General features: G+C 38.2%; 1 protein-coding gene and 1 long non-coding RNA gene across 2 annotated transcripts in view; both read right to left on the bottom strand.

Annotated features, from left to right (window-relative positions):
- The window catches only part of LOC106868317 (carbonic anhydrase-related protein 10-like), a 636113-nt gene that overhangs the window by 115900 nt on the left and 505213 nt on the right, over positions 1–15000 (bottom strand). The window lies entirely within an intron of this gene.
- The window catches only part of LOC149133165 (uncharacterized), a 19597-nt gene continuing 6996 nt past the window's right edge, over positions 2400–15000 (bottom strand). Inside the window, exons 2-3 of the long non-coding RNA XR_016243560.1 lie at positions 6899–6975; positions 2400–2683 (exon numbers count right to left, since the gene is read on the bottom strand). This is a non-coding gene — a long non-coding RNA (uncharacterized LOC149133165). The remainder of the gene's footprint in view (positions 2684–6898; positions 6976–15000) is intronic.

The following is a 15000-nucleotide window of genomic DNA, read 5'->3' as shown; positions in this document are numbered from 1 at the left end:
TATTCTTTAAATTTGAAACTGTATTTGTAAAGTCTGTTACTAACTGGTCACGTTCTTTGTTTGAAAGTGCCTAAATTTTTACGAGATTATCACATGGAAATTGAATATTATTGTCGAGTGCACGAAAAATTAAAGATATTTCACTTAAAATTGAGATAATAATTCAACAATTTTCAAAGAGAGTTTCACATTTTTAGGTGGCTAACTTCTCCAAGTTTATACAAATATCCATATTTTTCTCAAACATCACTATCAGGCCTGTTGTGTTTGAACTTGACGGAAATTTTGACGAGAATGTCCCGCCAATATTTCTTGCGTTGAGACAGATGTAGTCATTGTATTTGTTTCAGGACATGCTTTCTTACTGAGAGCCTTACATATTGTTTTCACATGAAAATACATGAAAATAATGCTGCATGGAAAAGTGTTATCTTAATGACGTTTTTGTCAGCTGTTGGACGTGTGTATTTGGATTAGCTCCAAGTCGACTCTCCCACAAATTGGTATACAACCAGCTCCACCAAGATCGACCCTGAGCAGGAAAGCAGAAGAAGCACTCTATGGATGAGATGAAAATCGCAGTTAAGATATCGAAGATCAAGCCTGAAGTCATGATGGGTGCTGCTGCTGATTGTTTCACTTGGAGACGGCTCAGTTCCGATGAGTGTTCCTTAGCTGAAGATGTAACAGAGCCAAATGTATGCAGAGGTAACAAGGAGAGATGTTGCAATAATTGCTACCTCCTGTTTTCCTCACATGTAATAAAGCTAGAGGGTCTACAGTAGAAATTGGTCAACCATCAAAGATCACACCGTTAGAAAAGTGGACGCCATATTGGATCTTGACGGACAACCACAAATGTATGTATGACGCGCATCTATCTATCTATCTATCTATCTATCTATCTATCTATCTATCTATCTATGTGTCTGTCTCTTTCTCTGTCTGTCTGTCTGTCTGTCTGTCTGTCTGTCTGTCTGTCTGTCTCTCTCTGTCTCTCTATCTACATATGGATAATGGAGCTCTCCTGTCTCTCTGTCAGTGTATATACGACAATCAGTCTGTCCTTCATTATATATATATATATATATATATATGTATATATATATATATGTATGTGTGTGTGTGTGTGTGTGTATCTACAAATTTGTATAACGTTAATAAACATTGTATATTATAATAATGATGATGACAACGATGATTTGTTTATAACGGATTGTTATTTCAAATATTCTATTTCATTACAAGTGCTGCATGTTTAAATCATTCACCCTTGTTCACCTCACATATGTACACATTCTCCATCTCCTTGTCTCCCCCGCCCCGTATTCTGCCTAAGCACACACTCACACACACTCACACACACACACCCACAAACTGACATATATATATATATGTGTATATATATATATATATATATATATATATATATATATATATATATATATATAGATATATATATTTATATTTATATGTATGTATGTATATTTAAAATATATGCATGTGTGTGTGTATGTGTGTATATATGTACATATATATATACAATGAAACATACACACAGACACACACACATATATATATATATAGCATATTCTTAACACAAATGTATACCTTGAGCTACCTAGAGGACTTCATATTGAATATAAGCAAAGATGATACATTCTATGTATACACAGCTGCACACAAACACACACACACACACACACACACACACACACACACACACACACACACACACACACACACACACACACACACACACACACACACACACACACAAATACACACATATATAAATGTGTGTGTGTGTATATGGGAGTATCCACGTTCTCTCTGACTGTCTTTACCCTAACACATCACCAAGAGCTCATCTTTTCACATAATATATGTCTGTTATCCGTGTTTTCCAAACGATTTATTGATACTACAGTAGTATCCTAGCGCTATATTGCTCTCAACTTGTAAATATATAATGTACTGTAGCTGCTAAATCATCATGCCATGTTGTATACATTCATACGTTGCGATACACTCACGCTTACACAGACACATTCACACACAAAAATAAATACATTAAAACATTTGTATATATATATATATATATATATATATATATATATATATATATATATATATATAGTATATATATATGTATTCTATTTGTATATATATATTTACATACGTTGAGTATATACATATATACATATTCATTTAAAATACAACTTGAGAATTATATATACATATATATGTACGGCGTATTGTTTATCTGTTCGACATTGAATGCATATATATGAATATAAATGTGTATGCTTACTTATATATATATATATATGTATATATATATATATATATATATATATATATATATATATATATATATATATATATATATACATATGTACATTTATATATATATAATGTATATATACATATGTGTATATATACAAATATATATACATATGTAAGTATGCATATATAAATATATATGTATTCATATATTTATATATGTCGGTGTCTTTATATGCTCATATGCATATAGATGTAGTATTAGTGCTTGTGTTTGGATGTATGTGTGTGTGTGTGTGTTGTTATGAATTGTTCTAGTTCACCAGTCCCGTAGGATTTGTCGATTAACAAGGCTCGGTAATCCCTCTTGGAATGATGTCGAATGCAATTAATGGTTCTGGAAAGAAACAGAAAACGAAAAGATTTTCAATTAAAGAATTATGAGGAACACACAGTGAAATATTGTCTGTGAGACAAGAACAACAGCAACAACAACGACAAAAACAATACTAACATCAGCAATAACAGCAACCACAACAATGACAACAACAACAGCAGCATCTTTCACTTTAACCCTTGCTTGGAGGAAAGCTCTATACAATTGCTTGATCTGTCAGAAATAATAGACAAACTTTTCCCGAAAATAAGTTCACTATAAAGCCTTAGAAATAAAATAAAAAGCGATACCAACTATGCTGATAAATTATAAACAAAAGTAAAATATTAATTAAATGATATTATCAAAATTCGTTGTTATTTCCATACATGCAATAAAGTCAGCCTCTGCACTTGTAGATTTGGGAAACGTCTTGGTTTGCGTGTGCATATGAATGCACATATATCTTAATGCTACTTGTTTCTAGTTATGAACGTCATCTATTCATCCTTTGATCTCTCCAATAGTATAAAGAGACGTAAATTTTCATGTTGGTATAAAAAATCAGCACGTGTGGGCGTGCGTGCGTGCGTGTGTATGTGTATATGTGTAAACAGGTAGAAAATGCAGTTATAAGTCAAAATGGAACGATAAATCTTAGCTGATATCTACGAGAGGTTTTATCATCTCTTTGTGAAGGCCTGCTGGGAAATATCCTCAAATTTAGAGTCCGCTAAAGGCATTCAGGCTTCCAAGAATGAAGAGGAACTAGAGTTTGTCCGGAAGCACGTAGCAAAGACTAGATTAATAACTAGGAGCAAGTGATGATGCATCGAATATTCGCTAATGGCAGAATAGTCCCGTGGTAGTCACGTGTTCTGCTATTATGAGTATGTAAAACACAAATGCAGAGAAGCATTAGATTGTTGCAGGGGGGGATTTGAAGAATTGTTAGTAAGAGAAAAAAGACAATAGGTAAAACATTTTGAGAAGCACTGGCATATATGATTGCTTCGTAAACAGACTATATATGGCATATTTGGCAGTGTCTTTACCATCATCAAATCATACATAACGGGAAAAAGTTTTGTCGTCAGCGGTCAATTCCTTGATATTTATAACATCAATTCGGCGATGACCGAGATATTTGCAGAGGAAACTACAGTCTTTCTGTATTATTTACCGGACAAAATTATAAGATTCCTACATTAATATATTTGCGAGGAATATCGAACTTGTAACCTTGTTTTTAAGAACGTCACATACCTGTGTTTAATGGGAAATACTTTTAGTTATCTAATTTCGTGAAATGGAAAATAAATAGGTTTATATATTTAATGACTCCAAAACCTATATCACGAAAACCTACATCTGATTTTATTTCAATGGATGGCAGCTTGAAAATTGTCTCCTTTAATGCACATACGTCTTAAATTCTCACCTGATTTGAGATTGGACTTTCATATTACTTATGTTATCAGGGTGTCACTTAGAATGGCAGACTCGTTCTATCCCCGGGACAAGTTCCTAACATCTGAACTCTATCGTCTCTCTACAACAGCCAACTCAATCCAAAAATGAAGTCGAAGAGACAGTCGAAGAGACAGTTGATGAGTTCTTTATGTTCTTACAACGGACCTGTCATCAACAGAATATTGCAGACTTGTTCTATTTACTGTGACTCTCAGAGACCGTTTTCAGTTGGACTTCATTCCCTGGCTCCACCAGTTCCACAATTTTCACCAGAGCTCGGTTTATCAAATTTAGTAAATCTTATTCGTACTTTCCGGTTATCTCTCAGAAACGCTACGATTTCCACGAACAAATCTTTACCCACCCACAATACTTGATTTGTGGAAGAAACACACCCCCTCTCCCTCTCTCCATTCTTCGCCTGCAGGATATTATCATGATTTCTTTGAATTTAGGGTTAATAAGTACTTGGTCTAATATTAGTGTTTTCCTTATCGTAATGTTTTTATCGGCTCTTTTTATGACCATCTCATTTTACATAGTTTTATTAGTTTCTTTATTACCATCACACCTTATTTTATTGCTATCACTTATATTAGCACCTCATTATATTACCTATTATCGTTCTTTATTTACTTTCTAAAATATACGCTGCATATTTCTTGTGGAAGTTATGTTAATCCTCAGTGTTCTAACTCTAAAAATGGCCAATGGACCATACTTTGGTGATTTCGAGTAAAAATAAGTTTGATATCAGAAAATAGAATAATCAAAATATGTCGTCCTTAATTTTAAGACGTATTGAGATAAAAATGTAGGATTGATTTTAACTCTTCCTCAAAATGTATGTAGGTGTTGGTTATATGTGTCTTTAGGGGTTCTTTATAAGCGCCCTTTAATTCATCTGAATTGCTGAATACCATCGTTGTGTGATATATTTGTTTCATATGCCACCACTTTAGAGAGGCCGGTTTGTTTATGTCCCCATAACATAGCGTTTCGGCAAAAAACTACCGATAGCATAATTACCAAACTTAAAAAAGTAAGCATAAATACTGGGGGCAATATGTCTGCCTAAAACCCTTTAAGGTAGTGCCCCAGCATGGCCCCGTTCAAATGATTGAAACAAGTAAAAGATAAAAGAAATACAAACGTTGTTTCGAGTCACTCCTATGACACTAACGAATATAATGCAGGCATTTATACCACTGAGCTTTAAAGCATCGACAAACAGACAGATAATGACTCATACGCATACTACGAAAATAAGTGAACACATATACACACACACGCGCGAGCGTGCGCATGCGCACACATATTTATGTATCAAAAGAGAGCAAATAAAACGAGTCTATTGAGTTTATATTACTAAGGGCGAGAAAGGCTTGTGGTTTGCGCAGTGACTTTTACTAAATGGATAAAGGAATTCTTTGAATGGTAAATGATCAGAGACGAATATATTTTAGGATTTAGACCATTGCAGACAATCGTTTGCCTCCGTTTCATGTTCTCTCTCTCTCCCCCTCTCTCTCTTTCTGTCTTTCTCTCTCTCTCACACACATCATTCTCGCTCTCCCTTCTATAGGAAAACCGTGTCTTAAAGATTTTCGACTAAATACGATTATAGTGCTGCAGTATGCGGCCATTATAATTAAATTCGAGACAACTTCTGCAGCAGCGATAGTTAATTAATCTTTTAAATTAAACTAGTTAAATTTATCACTCATTCCAAGACACTCGTTTGCCATTCAGTTACAAACACTAATAAACAATCTTTGTCTTTCGATTGCTAATTTCTCCTCTATGGTCGCCGGTCCCACAGACGATTGCAGTGACAGTCAAACTGACGGGTTTTCCAGACCAAGATTAATAAAATTATAATTTGTTCGGCGAAAAGGGAAGAAATTTAAAGACAAAATATTCCAATGATAATTTCCGCACTTTTCAGGGCTTCAGGATTTCACCGTGACCCTGATATGGTGGCTAATGGGTGGTATACCTTGCCAATGTGCAACCCGGGATTTTCTCCGGGACTACTTAATGAGTATTTCCAAAAAACTGGGGACCCCATGGATGGCAGTTTTCATCACCACGCAATGAAGAATATGAAACGCCAAATAATGAAGTACGTTCTAACATACTTAATGTGGTGGGGGTGGTAGTGGGCGGTAGGGGTGGTTTCATTAATTAAGACCACTCCTCTGTGAAGGAGAGGTAAATATTGCTGAATAGTGATTAACAAAACCAATCACTAGGAAGGGAGCTACTAAAAATAATTACACCAGTTACCTTTTTTGCGAAGTACAATGAAATACGATATGTAATGGGATACATGTTTTAGTAGTGAAGGGAAGATCTATGGAAACTTAGGACATGTTCCAGGCTTTTTAGATCTCCTTAGCGAAGCAGATTTATTCAGGTTTTTGCTAAAACAGGGGTTCTCAACCATTTTCTTACTTCTGGACCCCTTTTATTCTTACTTCTGGACTCTAATAACCATTTGATGTCTAAAAAAATTCTTGTTGTTATAATTAAATATTATTAAGAATTGTATAAAAAATATGTTAAAACAGTTTACGTATTGTAGAAGTGCAACCGATTTATTGCACAGAAATCTTAAGAATAAAATTCTACATGGAACCACAAGAGTCATATGGACCCACCCCCACCCCCCACCACGAATCGCCCGGACTCTTAAAGATCACATACACTGCGGTTGAGAATCACTGTGCTGAGTCAATGGAGAGAAAGTAATGTACTTACCACGAACTTGATCTCACTTTGTCTGTCTCTCATTTATAAGGGACCAGGTTTTCATTCCTCTCTATATCGCTTATTCACTTTCAGAAGGGAGAAATAGAAAAGAGGGAGATAGAAAGAGGAAGAGACAGAGATAGATAGCAAAAGAAAAAAAAGAACGAAAGAAAAGAAATGAGAAAAGCAAGTCAGAAAGAAAGATAGAATGAATGTACGAATGAAAGAATGAAAGGATGAACGAAAAAGAAATATTACAGAAAACGGTTTAATATTTATAACATGAATAGCAACGAATAAAATCAACGAGAAATAAACCTACGAGACAAAACAAATCTCTCTCAATGTCTCTCAGTCTCTCCCTCTCTCTTTCTTTCGTGCTCTCTGTAGCTCATCCCCTCTCTCTCTCTCTTACAACACACACACACACACACACACACACACACACACACACACACACACACACACACACACACACACACACACATAACAGGAGATTTTAAGGGGACTTAATTCAATGGATGGATTTGAATGAACTACCTTCGTAAAATCACAAAACATCTACAAACATTATCCTCACCTTTATACAGTAGATGGTGGCACATGCATCGCCATAATCACAAGCAATATAGACTAACAAGGAAGTCTGTCTCTACGTTGAGGCTAGAAGGACACATTGGATAGTGTAGTCCTAGTACATATTGTCTGAACCAAGAATAAGACGCCCATCAGCGGAAACCACCTATCTATCTATCAATCAATCTATCTATCTATCTATCTATCTATCTATCTTATTTCTTTACTACCCACAAGGGACTACACACAAAAGGGACAAACAAGGACAGACAAACGGATTAAGTCGATTATATCGACCCCAGTGATTAACTGGCACTTAATTTATCGACCTCGAAAGGATAAAAGGCAAAGTCGACCTCAGCAGAATTTGAACTCAGAATGTAGCGACAGATGAAACACTGCTAACGGCGTGCTAACGTTTCTGCCAGCTCACCACCTTTCTCTCTCTCTCTCTCTCTCTCTCTCTCTCTCTCTCTCTCTCTCTCTCTAACTATTTGTCTGTCTCATTAGCTGTCTATCAATGGTATATTAGCGTCCATATAAACACAGAATCTTACAGTCGAGTCTAAATGAGTTGCTCCCGTTAGAGCAACGATCGAGAATTTAGTGTCGAAATTTTAGTTATCACCAAAATTAACTTCTGTGCTGGGAATGCAATAAACATGCATTAAACTTGCAGAAGCTAATGAAGTGCAGCATTCATTAAGTTGGTTGCACAGAAATTCAGAATTCCTGAATGTAATCTTCAACCATATCAGAGTCATTTAATAAATTTATTTATTTATTCTACGTTTTGTATGGAATCTTACATAAAGTAACGTTCATTCATCGTACAAAACACATACTCATGAGGTGTGGTCCCTGGAAGGTTTCGAAGAAAGGGCAAAGGTCAGAAAGGAATATAATTCCAAGAGAAAAGGGCGTAATAACATTATTTCGAAGGGTGCGCTTCTTTTTTTAGAGGTACACATGCCCCTTAGGCTCCACCTTGGGTCCGCCCCTGCATACATATCGATTTTAAATTTTGTCACAAAGCCAGCAGTTAAGGGGTAGGAGTACATCGACCCCAACCACGAGCCCGGTGGTATTTATTTTATCGACCCCGAAAGGATGAAAGAACAACGTCGTCCTCGGCGGAACTTGAACTCAGAACAGTATTTGTCCGGCTGCTGCTAGCTTCGCGCCTTAATACATACATATATATTCTTTTATTCTTTGTTTCAGTCATTTGACTGCGGCCATGCTGCAGCATCGCCTTTAGTCGAAAAAATCGACCCCAGGACTTATTCTTCGTAAGCCTAATATTTATTCTATCGGTCACTTTTATATATATATATGACAGGCTTCTTTCAGTTTCCATCTACCAAATCCATTCACAAGGCTTTGGTCGACCCAAGGTATGATAAAGTAGGACAGAACCCGGAACCATGTGATTGGGAAGCAAGCTTCTTATCATACAGCCATTTACATATATATATATATATATATATATATATATATATATATATATATATATATATATATCATCATTATCATCATCCTCGCCGTATGTCTCTTTATTATGAAAAAACATCGAGCACTACAACAAATTTAATTACCATCACCACCACCACCACCACCACCACCACCACCACCACCACCACCACCACCACCACCATCACCACCACCACCACCACCACCACCACTACCACATACACCACCACCACCATCATCACAACCACCATCATCACAACCATCACTACCATCACCAGCACCAGCACCAGCACCACCAGCGCCACCACCGGCACTAGCACCACCACCACCACAATCACCACCACCACAATCACCATCGCCACCACCATCACCACCACTACCATCACCACTACCGCATACACCACCACCACCATCCTCACCACCACCATCACCACCACCACCATCACCATCACCACCACTACCACATACACTACCACCACTAACATCACTAACATCATCACACGACGACGACGTATGTACGTCCGCGGAAGTGTGTACGTGTGTGTGTGTGTGTATGTGCTTGTGTGTGTGTTTATGTGTGTGTGTGAGGTGCTTGTGCTTGCGTATACATGTGAGTGCGCGGCTGTGTTAAGCGCCGCTGTCTGTGTTGATGTCGAGCTGGCGAAATTGCAGCAAGCTATTGCGAAGACATTATGAAAAAGTGTGTAAATATCTCATTTGTATCAGATGAATTGCGTTTTGGGTGGGCGCCAAGTATTAAGACGGGTGGAGTGAAGCGCGAAACCGATTCCCTCGTGTATCGGAACTTCTATAAACAGTTGGGACTTATCAAAGAAATTGAAATCATGCCGACACAGCTTTGACGGATTTCTTTCTGGTCATGGAATCGGCAGATCTATAGACTGAACTCGGCAATATATTATATTAACTTTTGTCGACATCTATCTCTCAATCTATCTATTATACATACATACATACATACATACATACAAAATCACATGCATATATATATGTATATGTGGGGGTGTGTGTATGTGTGTATATACGCATGTACTTAAAACGCATGTAGCCATAAATCAATTTGCTTGTCTATATAAACATCTGTCTCTATGCCCTATCCCTCTCATTACCTATATATATATATATATATATATATATATATATATATATATATATATATATATATATATATATATATATATATGTATATTTATGCATATATATGTCTATCTCTGTCTCTCTCTCTGTCTCTCTCTCTCTCTATATATATATATATATAGTATCCGTCACTCACATTGTCTATATGTATAGCAAATCAATATGCTTGTCTATATATTTATCATATATATCCAATCAGAGAAGTCGTTCGAAAACTTGCAACAGACTAGACTCCGCTAAATGCCACCAAGGGCCAGTCGATAATGCTAAACCCTGAAAGAGATTAAGTCTTTCAGTGAATTAGATCAGAATAGGATGTGAAAACAAGGAAATAACAACACAAAAACAGGTTTTGCTCTCTGACGATTTAATGACTCTCTTTGCCCACCGTAAGTTGCTTCTTTACTTACCAACCCTGGAAAGATGAAAGACAAATCTGACCTTGGAAGAGATTCTACTTAATCACCCCCCCACCCCACCAGCACAGTTTAGATCCGCTGTTGAAACCTCTCTAGTAACGTTGTTAATCCCAATTGGAAAAGGCATGAGTATGATACGACTACCTCTTTTTCACATTCTCTCTCTCTCAACTCTTTCTCTTTGTCTTAGATCCAGACAACATTTCATTAATTCTCGTTCCTGGCCCACCACACAAATATAGTAGAAGAATCTAGCAACTGTTTCGACGGAGAGTACTTCCGGCGTTCAATTAACGGAACTGTCTACAGTGAGGCATGGAAGAGTGCGGTGATATTCGACAGAGAGCTCGATGTGTTCCTCTCAAAAAGTGTTTGAGAAGGATTCTGAGAACGTACTGGCCAGTTTGTTTTGTTGTAAAGAGATGCCACATTGCATAATGTAGTCTTAATTATACTGTGTTTGAAGTAAAAAAAGTACTGAAGAAAGAATAGATGGTCACATCTGGAACTCCCTGAGTGATCGAGGGCCTAAAGGAGAAGAAGAAGGAGAAGAAGGAGAAGGAGAAAGAGAAGAAGAAGAACAACAACAACAACTTTCAGTCAATTAGCTTTATAATATTTGTTCCTTTTATTATAGTGTGACCAAATGGTTAAGAAGTTTGCTTTGCAACCAAGAGATACCGGTTTCGATCCCATTCGGCATCTTAGGCAGTTGTTATTTTCTGTAGTCTATAATTTGAGTGAGAAATTTGGAAAAAAGGAAACTGTGCGGAATCCCAAAGGATGGATTATACTTGTGGTTCAGAAGGTACAGCCTCGCCATTCACACTGTGCCATGCTGATTCTACATAAGAAATACTTTAAGGTGACGCGTGTCTGTGGAATACTCAGCCGCGTAGACGTCAATTCAGGGGGCAGGTTATTCAGTTAATCGAACAACAAGAATCTTCACTGTCGAACGACGGAGATCCGCTACCACCACCACCACCACCACCACCACCACCACCACTACCAACACTACTGTCATTACTATCACCATCATCATCACAAACACCACCATCATTATCGTTAACACCATCACCAACATCACTACCACCAATACCATCACTAACTTCCTCACCACTACCGTCACCACCACCATCATCCTCCCCACCACCACCACTACTATCATCATCATCATCATCATCATCATCATCATCACTCCTATTCGTGTCACTATCACTGTTTCTGCTATTGAAAAAGTTTTTCCTTTTAATTAAGTCCCTTTTCCTACCGCTCTTTTGTCAGATATACATCTGCCATCTTTAGAATTTCTCTTTCTCTTACTGTCTTCGTCTCGCAGTCTCCCTCCCTTCCCCCACCTCTCTATCTCTTTCTCTCTCTTTCTCCCACTCAGTCTTTGTCTCTCGTTCTTCTTACTTCTTCGTCTTTAATATTGCTTTCGTTAACTGTTTATCAATCCCGAAAGAACTGCATTTTTTCCCCTCCAACTCCCCTCAATTCTTTCTTTTCTTCTCTCTTTTTTGTTCTTTCTTTCTTTCTTTCTTTCTTTCTTTCTTTCTTTATTTCTTTATTTCTTTCTTTCTTTCTCTTCGCTCTGTCTTTCTCATTTTCTTTCTTTCTTTCTTTCTTTCTTTCTTTCTTACTTTCTCATTTTCTTTCTTTCTTTCTTTCTTTCTTTCTTTCTTTCTTTCTTTCTTTCTTTCTTTCTTTCTTTCTTTCTCATTTTCTTTCTTTCTATCTTTCTTTCTTTCTTTCTTTCTTTCTTTCTTTCTTTCTCATTTTCTTTCTTTCTTTCTTTCTTTCTTTCTTTCTTTCTCATACACCTCAACATATGCCTCTCCTCTTCCCACCACAACCACACCCCACAAAGCCCCTCCCTTTCAACGCATCATTCATTCTCCAACCTTCCTCTCACTACCATCATTTACATCTCTTTCACAACGTCCAATATTAATTTCTCCAAAACCACCCTCCTTTACACAACCTACACTCTCTAATTCACACCCTCTCTCTCTATTAAACTACGTATTCTCTCTTCTCCCCCTCCCTCTCTCCACCTCATTCAGTCTCTAACACCCTCTCTATTACATCCTTCACTTTCAAATACTCCCTCCCTCTTCTACTCTTATATCTCTCTCCATTTCTCTCTTAACCCTTTCATTGTCAAACATCACTTGCATTAAACCTTTCCTTCTCCGAATTCCCCCCTCTCTCTCTTACACCGTTCATTATCTTCTTCTCACTCTCTCTCTCTCTCTCTCTCTCTCTCTCTCTCTCTCTCTCTCTTCCCTTATTGCCTCTTCAAATCTCCATCACACTCTTTTGCGCGCGCGAGCGGGGGGTCCCTCTTATCCTTCGTTCTCTATTTCTTCCTTTTTCTGGAGATTCCATTCTTAACATATCTATCCTAACATTTACTAACCAAACCCTCCGCTATACAAGCTTCCTTCTCTCATTACATTCTTTATTATCTACTCCCTCACCCCCTCTCTCTTTTTAAAGCTTTTTCTCTAACTCTCCCTCCCTCTCTCTCACACCATCATTCTCTATCTCTCTCTTCCCCTCTCTCCCTCTCTGTCAATCATTCATTCTCGAAATCTCTCTCTAGGCTTTAGTTTTTAACTCGCCATCTCTGTACAGCCCGCTTTCTCTAAACCCTCCTCTCACTACATACTTCATTATCTAACTCATCTCTCTCCTCCCCCTCTCTCTCCTCCCCATCTCTCTCCTCCCCCTCTCTCTCCTCCCCCTCTCTCTCCTCCCCCTCTCTCTCCTCCCCCTCTCTCTCCTCCCCCTCTCTCTCCTCCCCCTCTCTCTCCTCCCCCCTCTCTCCTCCCCCTCTCTCTCCTCCCCCCCTCTCTCTCCTCCCCCTCTCTCCCCCCCTCTCTCTCCTCCCCCTCTCTCCTCCCCCTCTCTCCTCCCCCTCTCTCTCTTCCCCCTCTCTCTCCTCCCCCTCTCTCTCTTTCTCTGAACCCTTCCCTCACTAACCATTCATTATCTAACACATTTCTCTTTCTCTCTCTTCCTCCCTCTCTCTTCCTCCCTCTCTCTCTTTCTCTCCAAACCTTCTCTAACATTCCATCACTCCCGCCTTCATTCTCGAACTGTCCCTCTCTCTAAACCCTCACTCTCTAAACCATCCCTCCTCTTTCTACTTCCAACATTCTCTAGCTTCGCTTTTCACTACCCCCTCCTCCCTCCATACCTCTTTTCCCTCTCCTTATATCTCTTCTCTCTCCAACTACCACTCTCTATTCCACCTCACCATTCTCCTAACTACAGCGATTTCTTAACATCTTTACGACTCATTTAACTCCATTCTGGTTCTTGAAATATTTTCAATCACTAACTTTCCTATAACACACACACAAACACAACACACACACACACACACACACACACACACACACACACACACACACACACACACACACACACACACACACACACACACATACATGCTCTCTCTGTCTCTCTGTCTCTCTGTCTGTCTGTCTCTCTGTTTCTATCTCTCTCTATGTGTCTCTCTCTCAGAAGCTCAAATATACTCTTACCCTCTCTCTCTGTTTCTTCTCATCACATTCAATAATGTTTTCTGTCCCATTATAAAACCACATACACACATGCACACATACTTTCTTTCTCTCTCTTTCTCTCCCCCTCTTTCTCTCCCCTCTTTCTCTCTCTCTCTCTCTCTCTCTCTCTGTATATATATATATATCATTCTCTTTCTCTCTCTGAAGCTCTAATATACTCTTTGCAGTCTCTCCGTGTCTCTTGTTCTCACTTTCAATAATGTTTTCTATCCCATTATGAAGCCACACGCACACACACACACACACACACACACGCGCACACACACACACACACACACGCGCACACACGAGCGGCGCGCGCGCACACTCCCTTTCTCTCTCTCACGCATGGGCATTGACTCTTCCCGTAACTCATTTCCCAGCATTCTCTGTATATCTCACTAGATATAAAAATTCCTCTCTCACCAAACACACACGCTTTCCATCTCAGTCTCTTCCTCTCTCCCTCTCTCTCATTGTCTATCACACATTCTCCGCCCCCCTTCTCCATCATACTCCCTATCTTTCCTTTTCTCTTCATATTTCATTCATAGACTAACTATATCGATTATAACCATCCACCCGCAATCATTGCTTTAATTTTCTGTTTCTCTCTGGTCAAATTGCACCGCTTAAAATCACTTATCTTAGAATTCTTTCAGGTACATATTCTAAATTTATTGCACATTCTATCAAACGCACAAAAACAAAAATACATACACACACACATACATACCGGTGCGGATATATATATATATATATATATATATATATATATATATATATATATACTCGTATGGGTACCGTAACTTTCTCTCGCTCTTTCTTCCTGTTTCTGTCGTACCTGCATTTCAAAGGGTTAGCCTTATCACACTCTGGGTCACTCTGAATCTCCCCGAGAACGTTA

Source organism: Octopus bimaculoides, chromosome 11 (genome assembly GCF_046866305.1).
Source record: "Octopus bimaculoides isolate indiv1 chromosome 11, ASM4686630v1, whole genome shotgun sequence".
NCBI lineage: Eukaryota > Metazoa > Mollusca > Cephalopoda > Octopoda > Octopodidae > Octopus > Octopus bimaculoides.
The sequence above is the reverse complement of the archived record's forward strand: the minus strand, read 5'-3'. Positions and strand labels throughout refer to the sequence as shown.